We start from the raw sequence: 15,578 nt of genomic DNA, 5'->3' as shown, positions 1-15,578 counted from the left end.
TTTAAGTAATTTTTAAGCAGTGTAACTGCTGAGATACTGTGATACGGATACGCAGATATGCTAGTTACTTTTGTACCATGAAAGGTGTGAACATTTCCAAGTAAGATTAAAAAAAAAAAAAAAAAAGAAAGCTTTTTCAAGGACATCTTATTCTTGATTAATTCCTTTTCCTTTCTGAATATATATGTAGTTATGAAACCACATTTACCCTTTCAAGATTCTGTCAATTCAAAATATAATTTCTTCTTTGCCATGTAACATTTGTTACAAATAATGGTCTTCTTGTTCTCACGTTCAAACAACAAATGGAAGAAAAACTCAACAGTCAGGGTTAACATTATCTCTAAATCACACAGTTATCCATTACCAGTTATGGTAATGCTGCAATAACATTGAATTGTCAACAATTCAGTGTTAGTGCAGCATACCAGACACAGCAATGGCTATGAGAGCTCAGTCCTGTGCATCACTACACGTTCATCAGCAGTGATATCCATGTTCACTACTGATATCATAGAAACAGAAAGTAATGCTAAAATGTTCATAGACTTAGTTTATTATGAGGCCCTTTTTCTTCTCTCTCCACATGAGATGTTTGTGAGTGATGGAGGAATATTACTTTACAGGTTGTTGAATGACAGGCAGGGCTCCCAGTTTCAGTTCCTGGCTACACTGTGGATGTGCTTCTGACTCCATGCAGGTCACTATGCACAGGTATCCAAGCCATTTAAAAAGGGACCCAGTTCCTGTGCACTGCACTGATAGAGAATGGATACACATTTTTAAGTGCTTTTTCCAATTTGGCCCATTTGTCTCTATGTTAACAGTTTATCTCTCTGTCAGACAGACTGATTGTAAGGCTCTGTGCTTTGGTATTTCTCATCAACATTGATTGAGAGGCCCCTCAATTATGTGGGGAGTTTGAACACACCAATATGCTGAGATGCAACCAAACACTCAGTTTCCCACCTTATCATAACCTAAACTGACATGACAACCAAACACTTCCAAAACACCACCAATTTTAAGCCAGTCTTGAGAGGTATTTTAATTAGAAAGACAAAAATGTTAGTCCTTTAGAAACATGCAGCCACATACACCCATTCAAAAGGCAAGTGCCATGAAAGATGGTTAGTGATGAGAATGTTTTGGTCTCATTAAATATTAAAATGGCTCTTACATCTGCTCATCATATAACCTCTGCTACTGGTTTTGTTCAGCAATTTCTTTGACTCATTCCCTTAAAAATTAATGAAAGCCATAGACAATAAAATACGTGACTTACTTTTTTTTTTTTTGTCACATCTTAAATCAAGAGATTTTGAAAAAGCAATTTAAAAAATCCCCAACCACTCTTCAAATCTTCTTAGTTTTTTCACTACAGATCCAGTCTATTTTTGGTAGGATTCTATGCTGAGTTTTTAATGCCACTCAAGAAAATGAAGGACAATCTCCTCTAGAGTAACATCACCTCTGATCTGTAACATCACACACCTAGCTGTCTATCTTGGCAGTTGTAGCAAGACTGACTTGTTAGTATTGACAGCAAGAATTCGGTTTACAGGTAAGCATGAGGCACAGTGCTCATTGGTGCTCTTCCCAGATCATCTTGCCTGGAGCTGTATCCATTTATGTCCCTGAAGGCACAAGAGTTCGCTGGACAGAGGACTTGACCAGTACTGAGAAGTCCTGAGGTCTCTCCATCTCTTATCATTCATGTTACTTCAAACACCTCAACATCTTTATGAAGATAGAATTTATTGCCTTTCAAGGTATCAACAAAAGTATATACAGGGTGGTCTTCTTGGCAGATGGCACTGCAATGAAGACAAGATAACCTTGACAACACTGACCATCTATGGCACACTGTGCATCTACCCATGGTCTTGGAGCACCTTGCACTTTAGTTCAGTTCCACCGAAACCACAAGTATGGGCCAAAGGCATTTCTTCAAAATGCATGTTTCCTTCTCTATTAAAAGTCAGTGGTTACTGAGTCAACACTCACTCAGCTCAGAAAAGCATTAAGGGCTCTGCTAGCTGGATTCCTAAAGTGAAGCACATATTTCAGAGCTTTTTGAACTGAAGCCTAGGACTTGACACAACTGTTTGCAGGGTGCCTGAAACAAATTGTGTCTGTTGAGAGCTTCTTTTGATTTTTATCTTAAGAGTCCAAGTGCCCAAGGGTTGTGCCATAGCAGCAGTGAAGAGAGGTGGGTGCCTTTTTGCTGTTGTTGCCATACTGTCAACAAGGTTAGGAGGTTTTTTCCAAGAGAAACCGGTGAATGAGAACATTACTTCACTGACCAAAGTTTAAAGGTTCTGAGTGCTTCAAAGAGATGCCTTCAGCATATCCTTTAATAAGAAATGCAGGTTATTACAAAGCTCTCAGGTATCACCAGTATTCTGCAGTGTAAAGTCCCTGGCATGCACACTGTAACTTCAGTGCTGCTTGATACACATACATTTCAAATGGTTTTGTGCTGTACAGCCTACAGTTATGCCTAAATAAAGCCTTTATATTCAGTCTAGCTAAAGTTATGACAGGATTAAAAGCATTAGATTTTTAATTTAATATGCTACCACTTTAAAATTCACAATGTAGCTGTATGACCATTTTATGTACACAAATTAGAGTAGGTTTTCTTGATACTTACCTGAAAGCAGCTGCATTATCACCATAATACCATACAATTCTGTTTTATTTATTCTGTTTTATTTAGAATTGTACTTCCAGAGAAATACAGGCTTAAGAACTTACTTCCATATGCCAATTTATGAAATTACACCCTTGCCCAGCTACAGCCTTTCACTATATTCTAGCTAGCTTTTACTAGCTGCTTTTACTAGCCATACTGGGCTGGAAAACCTGGTGAATTAGCCTCTGCAAAGTGCAAACAAACCACAGGGAGGAGATTGCTATGCCCAATCAGTGAGCTGTTGTGTTCTCCAAAGCAGCTCTTCTAAGGAAAAGCTACCACAATGTCCCATGTATGAAATGTTGCACTTTCCACTACACAATGTCATTAACACTTCTCACCACTTTAAGCAGCCATCTTTTCAATGAATTTAGCACTTTGAAAGGTGCCAGAGAAGTTGGCCTTGAACATTGCTTTAATCTATTTGCAAACATTAATCTTCTAGGCCTTCTATAGAAGGACCATGTCTTAGTCTTGAAGCAGGGCCTCTAATTTTAGAGTTTAAGTTCTTCCAATTAAAAATATATCAGTCTATACCCTGAAATGTTCACTATTCCAACCTCATGGCCCAGCTGCCATAGAAATCCAAGACCTTGTGTCTGATGATTGTGAGAAAATGGTTTTCTTACAGAGAAGACAGAATGGTTTTTCTTACAGAGAAAACCAAATGAAGCCTTGTATTCCTGCTGGAAACAGAAGACAGTGGGTGTAGCTGGGGGAAGCCAACCTACAGAGATATGGAAGGCACAAGGGGTATGTGGGGCTGCACAGATAAGACACAAGCCACAGGCCAGGAAAGGCACAAGAAATAATCACAGATTATTCCACAGATGTGGAATCATCATACAGACTTTCCAAGGTTGTTAGAGACCTGAAAGATCGTCTATTTCATAATCTAGTTAAATCATCTACTTCTAGATCATCTAGCATCACCATAATCACCCCTAAACCATGTCCCCAAGTGCCACATCCAGATGCCCGTTGAACACTTCCAGAGACTGTGACTCCACCATTTTTCTGGGCAACTTTTTCCAGTGCCTAACTACTCTTTCAGAGCAAAATTATTCTCTAATCTGAATCCTCCCTGGTGTAATTTAAGGCCATTTCCTCTCATCCTTTCTCTTGAGACATGGTAGAAAAGAACAACCGTCACCTCACTACAACTTCCTTTCAGGCAGTTATAGAGAGCAATAAATTCTCCCTTCAGCTTCTTCCTCTCTAGACAAAAACACCCCAGCTCCTTCAGCTGCTCCTTGTAAGGCCTGTGCTCCAGACCCTTCACCAGCCCTGTTGCCCTGCTCTGGACACACTTCAGTAGCTCAGAGCAAGGGACCCAGAGCTGGACACAGGATTTGGGGTGTGGCTTTACCAGTGTGGAGTACAGTGGGACAATCACTGTCCTTCTCCTGGTGGACACACTATTTCTGATACAGGCCTGGATGTCATTGGCCTTCTTGTCTACCTGGGCGTGTGCTGGCTCATGTTCAGCTGCTGCTGACCAGTACCCCTAAGTCTTTTTCTACGGAACATCATTTAAAGCACTCCTCCCCCAGCCTGCGGCACTGCGTGGGGTTGTTGTGAACCAAGTGCAGAACCCAGCACTTTGCCTTGTTGAACCTCATGCAGCTCTCCTTAAGCCACTCCATCAAGATCTCTTCTGCAGAACCTTCTGACCCTCAGTCAAATCCACCAGTACTGCTGCTAAGATGCCCATTTCATCAATTCACACCAGGTTTATGGCTTATTCATCTGAGTACCATGAGGAGGGATTCGCTGCCCCATTGCAATGCATGCCAGCCGCAGCCCAATCTAACTGTGAGTTCACTGGGGGCTGTGGTGCTGGGGGTGATGGGTTGCTTTGGGGCTCCATGACCCAGCTGCAGGGTGCTGCAGCAGCTTACAAGGGACAGGACAAGACCAGTCAGAACAGCCTTTCTCCTAAATGCCAGTGACCATGTTTGGAGAGCCTCCAGCACCCCTGGAGGGGACATCAAATGGAGATCCCAGCATTTGCAGGCATTCCATTACATAACCCTTTTCTGATTATCCTTTTTCCCCCTAATTTCTGGCTTTAAGTAGTAGATTACTCTGAATTCATGCACTAAAAAGCACAGCAATCAATTGCATAGCCTTGGAAAACAGACTTCCTCATTAACATTTCACGTTCCCATGTTCCCACGATTCCTGCAGAGTGACATTTCAGTAATGTGTCATAGCACTTTGTATATTCTGTAAAGACTAGTGATGCTTTTTCTGCCAAGAGAATAAAAGTAATCTCTTCACTTTGTTAGCCCAATGAAGCTGAATGACTGTCAGGGGTTCAGCCCTGATCCTGTCCCAATGTCCTGTCAGGCTTGTCTGGTGCATCTTTCCACAGTCCTGCTGTTTTCAGGCCTTTTGAAATTGAGGGTGGTAGACTTGAGTGCAGCAATATATTTCAGCATATGTCCAAATTAAAAGTCATGTGACAAGTATATATTCAATCTCTTTAACAAAACCACACCTTAGTCTGTCAAACTAGAAAGAAGCTGAATCTTTTGAATCATTTGTTCACCCTCTCCTAAAAAAAAAAATCCAGTATACTCGCAAGATAATGCCATTTTTGGGTATTTTTCACTATTTATATTTTGGTCTTCTGACTTGTTTTCCTATCTCAGGATGATATAACTGCAAAGAAATGTTCTTTGCAAAAATTATCATGTCTTATTGCTAAAATTGAAAACCTCTCCTCTCTTGCTGAACATCTGCTCTTTCCCCCTCATAAAGCTGGTAAATGTTTTTCTTAGCATAGGAAAAAAAAAATCAATAATTGTTATTTTAATTTCTTTCATGCCCTGGCCTTGCAGATGAAGTCAATGTCTTCTCTTGAAATATCAGTCCTGCGGGTCTACTTGCAGAAAAGCAATATATTATTTTCATAGTCATAGTAAGCCCTGCCACTCCAATACAAGAGGTTACTGATTTATAAAATAAGGCATATTATTAGACAATAGCTAAAAATGTGTCCTTTCATTTTCACCTTTAACCCTTATTTATTAACTCTATCAGTGGTTTTGTCAGAAAAGTGAAACGTGGTCTACAATATGTATTACACTGTAAATTCTCTCTTCAGCTGCTCAATATCACTTCATTATTGTGTGGCAATATTTTGTGTCATGGAGACAAAATTCTTCTCATTAGCCACTATAAAACCACGAGCAGTATGGAGAAGATGAAGAAAGACCAGTTACTCTGATGTTCATGTAACAAAACAACCAGAAGGTACCAAAAATGTGTAAATGGCAGGTTCATAATGAACAAAAAGAGGCATCCTGTCACCTAATGTACATTTGCTTGTGGAGCTCACTGACATGGGGTACTGCCAATGTGGAAGGTTTATTTGGGATCAAAAAGTGATTAAACAAACTGATGAAGGATAAAATCTGACAAGGGTTATCAAATATGAAGATACTGTCTCTGGCCAAGGGATCTCTGGAACTGTAGATGCTGGAGGCTGAGAGTACTTGAGGAAAATATTAATATGAGCTTAGCATGTTTCTATACTATTCCACAGTTACCAGTTTCTCACAGTGACAGGATCCTGGACTAGAAGGGCTTTTGGAGAAGTTATTCCTATGTTTCTGTATAGATGGGCCACATATTGCAATATGCAGTCCTTACTAAACCTCTCAGCAATGCTTATGCAGGGCTAGAAATAATTCTGGCATAAAGATGGAATGACAGGAGATACCACATGAAATTAAAATAGGTCAATGATCTAGAGCACCTTGCAATTCAGCATCATCCAAATATCTTAAAATGTTAAGTTGAACAGATACAGAAATGGTGCCTATTGTTGTGTTTTACACAACACAATATCAATTTGGGCCAGACAAAATAGGATAATTAATAAACTGTAGTAGTTATTGCACTACAGGCCATTTACACTTCTAAGAAAAGAAGATGAAGTGCACTGGATGTAACATCAGATGAGTGCTGTAAAGAAGGTGATGTGATTCACATCTCTGATTAAAAGAAAGATCTCTTATCAGAAAAACAGAAGTGAAGTTAACTTGAGTAGAAATCTGCAGCACTTAAACTGAATGGATAACAGCATTTTGGTTTCGCAGATGAAGTGTGTATGAACAAAAAAAAGTCTATTCCTTTAAAATACAATGTCTTTTGATTCAAAATGACAACGTATTTTAGTATTAAACAACAAACAAACACCTAAGCTAAGAGAAAGGGAGATAGGCTGTGGAAAATTGGAAGGAATGACACTTAGAACAGTGTATTTCAGTAAATTCAGTATAGATCTAAATTCATTTCTGAAGAGAGGAATTCAGGATCTTAGTGAAAAAGCAAGGAGATTGGAAAAGCCAGAGAAGATCTTTAGAATCAGATGACCCCTCCTTACTAAAACACTCTGCATTCTCCTAATTTTGTGTACCAAGTTATGCCACAGAATAGTTACTGTTCACTCCGGTGACATGACTTTCAGCTCAGAAAGTAGAGCTCATGTGAGGTTCTTTGATACTGAAGTCCTTACAAAAACTTGCCACTATATCCCTTACCTTACCACTGTTTCCACATCTGAATGTCTGCTGGTTGTACCAGCAGATGAAGAGAGATATTAAGTATCAGCAGACAAGCAGCTGGAATGACTCATGTTAAAATCCTCACAGGCTCCAGGATGATCATCTGTCCAAGTCAACAGCAAAACAATTCTGCAATGCAATATTAATGAATTGCAGCTACTTGTCTTTCTGATTTTCAAAGTGATTTATAATATATCAAATTCCACTTTTATATTAATCCTAAGTAGTTTGGGCTACTGGGGCTAAGGAGGTTTTTAAAATAATCTTTAATATGCACTGGAAAGCTGGCTTCTACAAATCTGTGTCAAATTCAAAACTCTTTTGCTTTTGCAGGTGAGGGTTGGAGGTGTAATGTGATGAGATGCCAGATCAACAGCATAGTCAATATCAACAAGTTGCAGGAACTTGAGCACAGGCTCTGAAAGCCAAATACCACACCACATAAGACAGTCTGTGTTCACTGGGAAATCTCTTACTGCTATTGTCAAGTCTGAAAGCTACATCTTAGTTACTAAAGATTGCAACTTTTTCCCATATTTTACTGAAAACCACATTTTTCTTCAAATTTACTGAAAGTTAACATAGCATGTCTGGCTCTCTCGGTCTTGTCAAATTACATCACAGGAGAAAAGGGGAGCAACAGAGCTTGGTTTGTAGCACTACTTCTCCCTTGTGAGTCACAAAAGTATATTTTATAAAGTACACCGCATGGGAGCATCACAATTTCTAGCTGAAATGTCTCAGATGTGCCAGTTCTTTGAATTTTGTAAGACAGCCTCTTCCCCCTTCGCCCAGACGCTAATAAACAAGGCAATGACAAGATCCTTGTACTCATATTCCTGCCCTTCTGCAGTCTTGATGATGTTTTCTGCTTCACACTTTCTGTGGGCCATAATTTGTTTACATAAACTGGAAAACACAAGATGAAAGTTTCACTAAAGTAGAACAGAAAAAATTCTCTGTTGTTTTCCCTCCATGAATTCTAGTTTTTCTCTCCTTACTTGTGCCACAACATCATTTTATGATTTGAAACAAGCATTTCCTCTGAAATGAGGCATCCATCAAACAACATGCAACACAATCATTAAAAATACAAGTAACTGCTATTACTGGAGGAAAAAAATCACCCTCATTCCTAAGGAGCTTGCAAAATCCTGAATTGTTCTCATCAAATTCGTATGTTGAATTATTCCTCAAGCCATGCTTAAAATATTGTTCTTGGATACAAGAGCCAAAGTGTAGCCCAAGGAGTGATGAACTCATTTTATAGCTCTTGGACAAATTCCTATACTGGTGTAAAGGGAAAATTTGCACAAGCAGAGGGCTTGGAACCATAAATTTGGGGTTTGGTTTCATATTAATTTGGGTTTTGTTTTGTTTTTTTTCATTTTTCTTGTCAGTATTCATCTCTACCGTCTACTGTAATTTTCCATTTGGGAAACAATATCCTGCATTGTGTATACAATAGTTCTTGGAATTCACATGGCTGGATTTGTTTAACACCAACACTGAGCTTTAAATTCTGCCTGTGAGGCTGAAGCATCTTACCTTCTGCCTGTGAAACAAAGCTGGATAACCTCCCGAGAAGCCAGAATTGGCAGAGGGTGTTAATCTAGTAAGAAATTCCCCCTGAAACTTTCCTGGCTGTATCCATTCACCGATGGTGTGCCATCAGGGCAGAGGTTTGGCTTTCTGATATAAAGCCTCCTTAACTTGCTTATTACCAGGTGTTCCTGGGGAACTAAGGAAGCTCAGAGTAAACTTTGAAAGAATTTAGGATTCTGCACCAGCACTGCTGCATTTTGGGACTCTCTGAAGATCTGACATATAGATCTCCACGCTACAGATTGTGCAACGTACTCCTCACATCCTTCACCAAATGTCAGTGGTGTGTGACCAAAGAAGAGATGGGTGGAAAAGAAGCACACAACTACACTTATTTTCCTTGCTTTTCCCTCATATTTTGTGGTGCCCCAAGGGAGCACTCCTTCCACCTTTTCCTTGGATTGATGCTACTCCTTACAGTAACCATGCAGCTCTGAGGTGTTTCCATCCTCATATATGCTTATCTTCCTCTCCAGGTAAATAAGAATCCTATTACACACGGAATCCTCTACTTGCTGCACTTCAATAATTACTTCAAAATAAATATAGAAACATAATTTTAGTTCACCTGCTCCAGTACAAGTAGGATCTGCAGTAAAATGGAGAGCTCAAAGGTTAGATCTGATTTTTTTTTTTTTTAAAAATGGCTGCAACTTTACACCAAAGCAGTTAGGAGAAGTAATGAAATTTTTTAGATCTCTACTATTAGAACTGAAGGTCAACTTTATAATCTTCAATATAAATTTTACGTACAGATTTCCCAGACTCCAGAGTTGCCAAGATTAATGAAGTCCTGGAGACATTCAAAATAACCCAAGTGGGAAATGACAGTATTATGTTGTCAGGACAACATATTTCAATTTTTGAGGGGTTTTCTGAGATTGTCTACATACCCAGTTTTTTTAGACAGTCAGGAATACTTCAGGCTAGGACTTCCAAATCAAACTCTGTGAAAATCTATTACTATACCATGTAATATTGCCATTAGGCTGGAACTAGTATTTGGACCTCTGCTTGTAAAATACCTAGATCAATGGCGTCCTGATCTACATGAGGCTCCTACACAGGCTTGCAGTGTTATAATAATAATAGCAACAACAACAACAACACTTTTTCTATTCCCTTGTAAAAAATTACAAATGGGTTTACCATAGCACCTGCAGTGTTACTTTTTCATATCACAGTGGGTTAATACAGCTCTAATCCTGTTTGTGAGTCTTTGTACTTCAAAATATTTTTTATCTGTTTTGGATCAAAACTTCTGAAACATTGTTCCATAAAGCCTACATTTCCTTTTAAAGTCATGCTACTTTATTACTCCTTGGACATGTTAGGACGATCCCCACAGAATATTATTCCATGCTCTCAATGATGTTCTTATTAAAATGTTATGTGTTTCAGCCTTTAGTATATAATTTTCTTTGCTTTCTTGCCAGACAAATCTATTTATTCTTTCTGTGTATTAAGCCATCACATTCACTAAATAACCTCTGTGGTTATTTCCATCAAAAATGTCCCTGGATCTTGTATCCATCAGGGGTGGTTCTGGTGTTCCCATTAGCCTTGACCCCACACTTAGGCTGCAGCCCCATTTTATTTTCCTTTCCCCTCTGCCAGATAGCAATTCTCTTTCAAGACTCTTCAGTCACTGAGCTAAGAGATTTTTGTTAATGGAAAGCAGATGCAACACTTAAGTTCTAGTTGAATCTTCTTCTAAAAGAATATTCTTCCTACCATGACAATTTTTAGTTTGAAAACCCACTGTATTGTGAAAACCCATTCTGTATGATTACTGCAGCCCTCCAGAACAGAGTGTTAATTTTAAGACTTGTTAATTTTATCAGTGAGCTTATGCTGAGTAGTTAATACTGACAAAGCAGACTGCCTTGCTAGTATGGCAAATATGTGTGAGCACTGACATTTTAAATTAATGCCCTCCAAGTTGCTGAAGTGTGCATTTATCTGTTTTAACTTGCTTTGCAATTCTTTTGAACACTTTACATGCTCATTATATTTATATATTATATTTACATACTCATTTGTGTATGAGTGCCTGGGTGCTCTGATGCTGAGAACTTTGCACTAGGTAGTCAAAGAACTGGATTAATGCAAGATCATGGAGACTCAATCCCAAAATGTATAATGTATGCTACTTAATTTTGATATGTCACTGTGTATATATATATATATATATATATATATATATATATATATATATATATATGTATGTATATATATATATGTATGTATATGTATATATGACATTATAGGGCACTGGTATTTGGTAAAGCACCTCACTGTTATGGTCAGTAAGTCACTGGTGGAAAGCAAGAGATGCTTCCAATTTTCTGCGAGAATTCTTGAGCTGTGGAAATAGTCAAGTGGAAGTTAGACATTTGAAAGGCAGAAATAAGGTTATATGTACTTTCCTTGCCTATTTTGAAGAGATAGCAATGAATATCATATGTGAGCCTACTCAAATCAGAATTAAGCATTACAATTCCTGGACAAAATACAATTTCACTTCTTGCTCTTTAAGGTCGGACAACTTCCCAGATTCCATGTCCTCCTGTGACAGGAGAACACAATAATGGCAAAAGGAAATCATTGCCTCCATGACTGTCTTAACTATAGCAAAAGTAGGAGAGAATGTTCCCTGTTAAATGAACCTGATATAGGTTACTCCCCTTGATGTACCTGCTCAAATAAGGACTTCTTTATGCTCAGCAGGAGCACTTTAATGAAAAAGCAGCTACAAAATGAAGCAACAACGTGGCACCCTAGGTCTGGGGAATAGAGAAAGGAATCAAGAGGAGTATCAGTAGAACAGAAAAGAGGATGTGGGAATGGGAAGAGCACAGAGGGTGAGCAGAGACAAGGCAATTTCCACTGGCTCCTGATGGATTTCACGGGTTGTGAGCAGTCATGCAAAAAGCTTTTCAGCCGTCACCAAGAGCCAGGTGGGCTCTCTAGGTGAAACTCAGGCAGAGCTTTGGGGAAAGAATCACAGCATGAAGACTAGCCACAAATTTCTACAGCTTCTAAGATTATGTCTGCCATCATAGGAACAGACATAATTGTTTTCTCCAAAACTGTAAGTACGTTTGCCTTTTGTCTTGCAGGAGAAGTATAAACTTTAGTTATTTTGCATTTGAACCAGGAATTTCTTCTGCAATGCCCAACACTGGGCCAAAAAGCCTTTTCCATTACTGTCTATGTCCTAGTTCCTTTAGGAGCCTGAGTTGAAGTACACAACCAGCAAGTTAGGCACCTGTAAATATCTTTATTATTTGTGTCAAAGGCTTACATTCTATTATCATGCCTTAGCACGACGGGTGAAATTATATCTGTGTGGGATAGCAACTTAGGGCTATGCCATGCAAGTTGCTCATGATGCTCTTAGACGGAGAGCAAGGGATAAAATACTATTCATCTTCTGCTGACTTTTAACACTGAGATACGTACCAATCATTACAGAGTATTTGCCAAAAGGTTGTCTGCAAAATAATTATCTGTAATACTATATAGTAATAAAAAAATGTTATCATTATGATTTGGAAGATTCAAATGTATTTAAAAATAATATTTTATGTTAACACAATATTATCTTCGTTAATATTAATTATTATAGTTTTAGGCACTGTTCATGCAGAGGAAGAGAAAGATACCGTAACTTAAATGAAAGCTAAAACTGCATGTATAAGCATGAGTTAGGATGCTAGTTCTAGAATTCAATAATCTTTTACTATTCTGAAAAAATGAAAAATCTTTTTCTATTGTGCAATGGTATCCAGAAACAGCCTATGTGCAACCAGGCCCTAGATCTTTTTGTTTTGTTTTGCGATACAAAGAAGAAGAGAGTGGAATTAAGCTCTGTAAAGGAAGAGATTATTGTATTTAGTCTAACTGACAGAAGAATCACCATAAGTTTTGACTATTATGTTAATACCTTATGATTCAGAAGAATCATAAGCAGCAGAGGATAGGGGATAAGCAGAATAAGAAGTCATCAAGGCAACAGAAAAGTTCCCCCTGTACTTTTGATTTGAGAAAGTCTCCCTTTAAAAATCTCTTTCACAACACATTCAAATTGATTGATTAAATGAACTTTTACCTAGATACTTATGGTACTCTTACTATTCTACTGAACAAAACTATGGTGGTCATAAAAATATGTTCTTGTCTCTGTGAGAATTACTGATGTTTGAAATACTGACATTTGATTCTGTATCAGGCAAAAGTACTGAATATTTTCTCCAAATTTTGAGTACAACAAAAAAATTTTAAATTAAAAATGCTGGTGTTTCCCAGTAAAACACAGCAGCCAGAGGCTCCCAAAAGATTTGAATGAAAATGCAAACCAAAAATTACTTGGATAATTTAAAATAAAATGTGACTGATGCTCAGTTTAGGTCACACACTCTGCAGCATACTTTTTGATACTGTGCATATTCTAAATGGGTGCAGAAATGAAGCAAAGATTTACATATGTCTGCTAAGAAGAATCTCAGCAGAGGTTGCTGCTGGAGGGCTGGGAGGTGGAAGGGACCATTATGCTTTTGGGCATCTTCCTGCACACAATGCCACTTCTTTGAATATGTGGGTGCGCAACATTCAGGGGATTCCCAGTGTGTTTCAAGCCCTGAGTAGCTTGGCACAGTGAAAGGCTGACAGAGACATGATTAGTGGCTTCATGCAATATCACTAGTCTCTAAATTATTTTCATTATCACTTCCAGAAAGAATTCTTCCCCCACTTGAAACTGCTCCCTATACAACTCAGATACTCAAGATTTACACTGAGAGAAGGTACATTTTACAGATATTCACAGAAAAAAAATTAACAAAACTTCACATGAGATCAATAAAACATGTCTTAAAACAACTGGATCCCAGATAAAGCACTAAAACATTCTATAGGGAACAAAACTACTTTGAGAAGAGAATGGATTATCTTACAGCCTAAACAAAAACAACAAAATAATTAATTAATAAGCAAACCCTTCTAATGTTTCTCTAGGCAGACTCTTTCCATGGAAAGTGAAATGATGGTAGAAAGTGATCATGAGCTGTTAAAAAAATAAAAATCTGAAATACTACCAATCTATGTCCCATTAAGATACTTAGAATGCTCTCCCTTCAGATATAAAATATTGTAACACAACAAAATAAAACCATCTAATAATCTCTCCCTGTGTCTTGGTTTCACATGTGATAGAGTTAATTTTCTTCTTAATGGCTGGTGCTGTGTTTTGGACTTTTTAAGAGAATAATGTTGATAAAACACTGAGGTTTCAATTGCTGCTGAATAGTGCTCACGCTAAGTCAAGGACTTTCCTGTTTCCCACGCTCTGCCCGCCAGCAGGTGCACAAGAGGCCAGGAGGGAGCACCACCAGGGCAGCTGAGCCAGAGCGGCCAAAGGGATGTTCCATTCCACAGAACATCGTGCCCACTATATAAACCAGGGGGAGCGGATTGGGAGCCACCAATCACTGCTGAGGGTGGAGGGGCTGGTCATTGTTTGGCAGGTGCTGAGCAGCTGTATCGTGTGTCACTCTTTTCTTGGGTTGCATTCCTTTGCCCCTCCCCTTTCCATTAATAATCCTATTATTAAATATAAATGTTTAAATAATAATTATTATAATATTTTAATTTTTGTCAATTTTTAAGCTGTTCCTGTCTCAACCCACAAGTCATACTTTTTCTGATTCTCCCTTCCATTCCAGCAGAGGTGGGGAGTCAGCAAGGGGCTGTGCAGTAATTAGTTCTCTCTGGGATTAAACCATGACAGACTGTTACATTGCCCTGTTTATTCAGAAACACCACAGAACATTTACAGATCCTGTGCAGCTGCATAAAATTTCAGTAAGAGGCAGCTTTACTGAAGTATTGTCAACCCAGTACTAAATGTTGCAACCATTTAACAGAACTGAGAATTTTTTTAAAAAACCCACTGGACTAGGCCAAGAAATGAATAAAAAGACTAATGTAAAGAGAAAGTAGCTGCTCTACAGGAGGGGGCAGCATATTGCTTGGCATGATAAGTGCAGTCTAGCAGATCCCTGTCCTCTGCTCCTATAAAAACACACCCTGGTCTTCAAGCTGCATCTTTTCTGTAATCCCATTCTGCCATGGGCTACAAGCTAAGAGGCAGTAGAGAAAATATCAAGTCTTAAAGTTAAGTTCCCCCTACTCCTTCCCCTCTCTGCAGTTCTCCAGCTGGACATTTCAGAATGTATAATTTTTGTCCCTATTAGGGGCTTTCTCTATTTTCACATCCCATTTTTCCCGTGGGGTGGGAATGACGCTGGAGAGCTCATATGTAAGAGAGAGGAAGTGTGTCCTGTGTAGGACCCTGTTTGCTGCCCGGCCAGAGCCCTTCAGCTTTTGCCTGCTGCAGCCCTCTTCTGCTGGTCCACAGCCCAGGAACCGCTACTGCTCCCTCCACTGCCTGGCCCTGCATACTAATCGGCACATTTAATGACTTTCCCTTGCTGTCCTTCCCTTCTCCTCCTAAGCTGCTGTCTGGGAGCTGGGGAGCCTGGCTGCCATGGAAACTGAGCCGTCAAACACCCTGAACCTGCCCCATCAGCCTTGGGAGAGGATTCCAGTGGTGAAAGGAGGAAATGCTGGAGGGGGAATAGAAGTGGAGGAGTGGGAAGGTGCAAGGCTGGCCGTGTCAGGAATGGGTCTGGGCT

General features: G+C 39.1%; 1 protein-coding gene across 2 annotated transcripts in view; it reads right to left on the bottom strand.

Moving 5' to 3' along the window:
• Positions 1-15,578, bottom strand: part of NTRK2 (neurotrophic receptor tyrosine kinase 2) — a 196,459-nt gene that overhangs the window by 7,124 nt on the left and 173,757 nt on the right. The window lies entirely within an intron of this gene.

Source organism: Zonotrichia leucophrys, chromosome Z (genome assembly GCF_028769735.1).
Source record: "Zonotrichia leucophrys gambelii isolate GWCS_2022_RI chromosome Z, RI_Zleu_2.0, whole genome shotgun sequence".
In the NCBI taxonomy this organism is placed as follows: domain Eukaryota; kingdom Metazoa; phylum Chordata; class Aves; order Passeriformes; family Passerellidae; genus Zonotrichia; species Zonotrichia leucophrys.
Note: the sequence above shows the minus strand (reverse complement) of the source record. Positions and strands in the feature narration are given on the sequence as shown.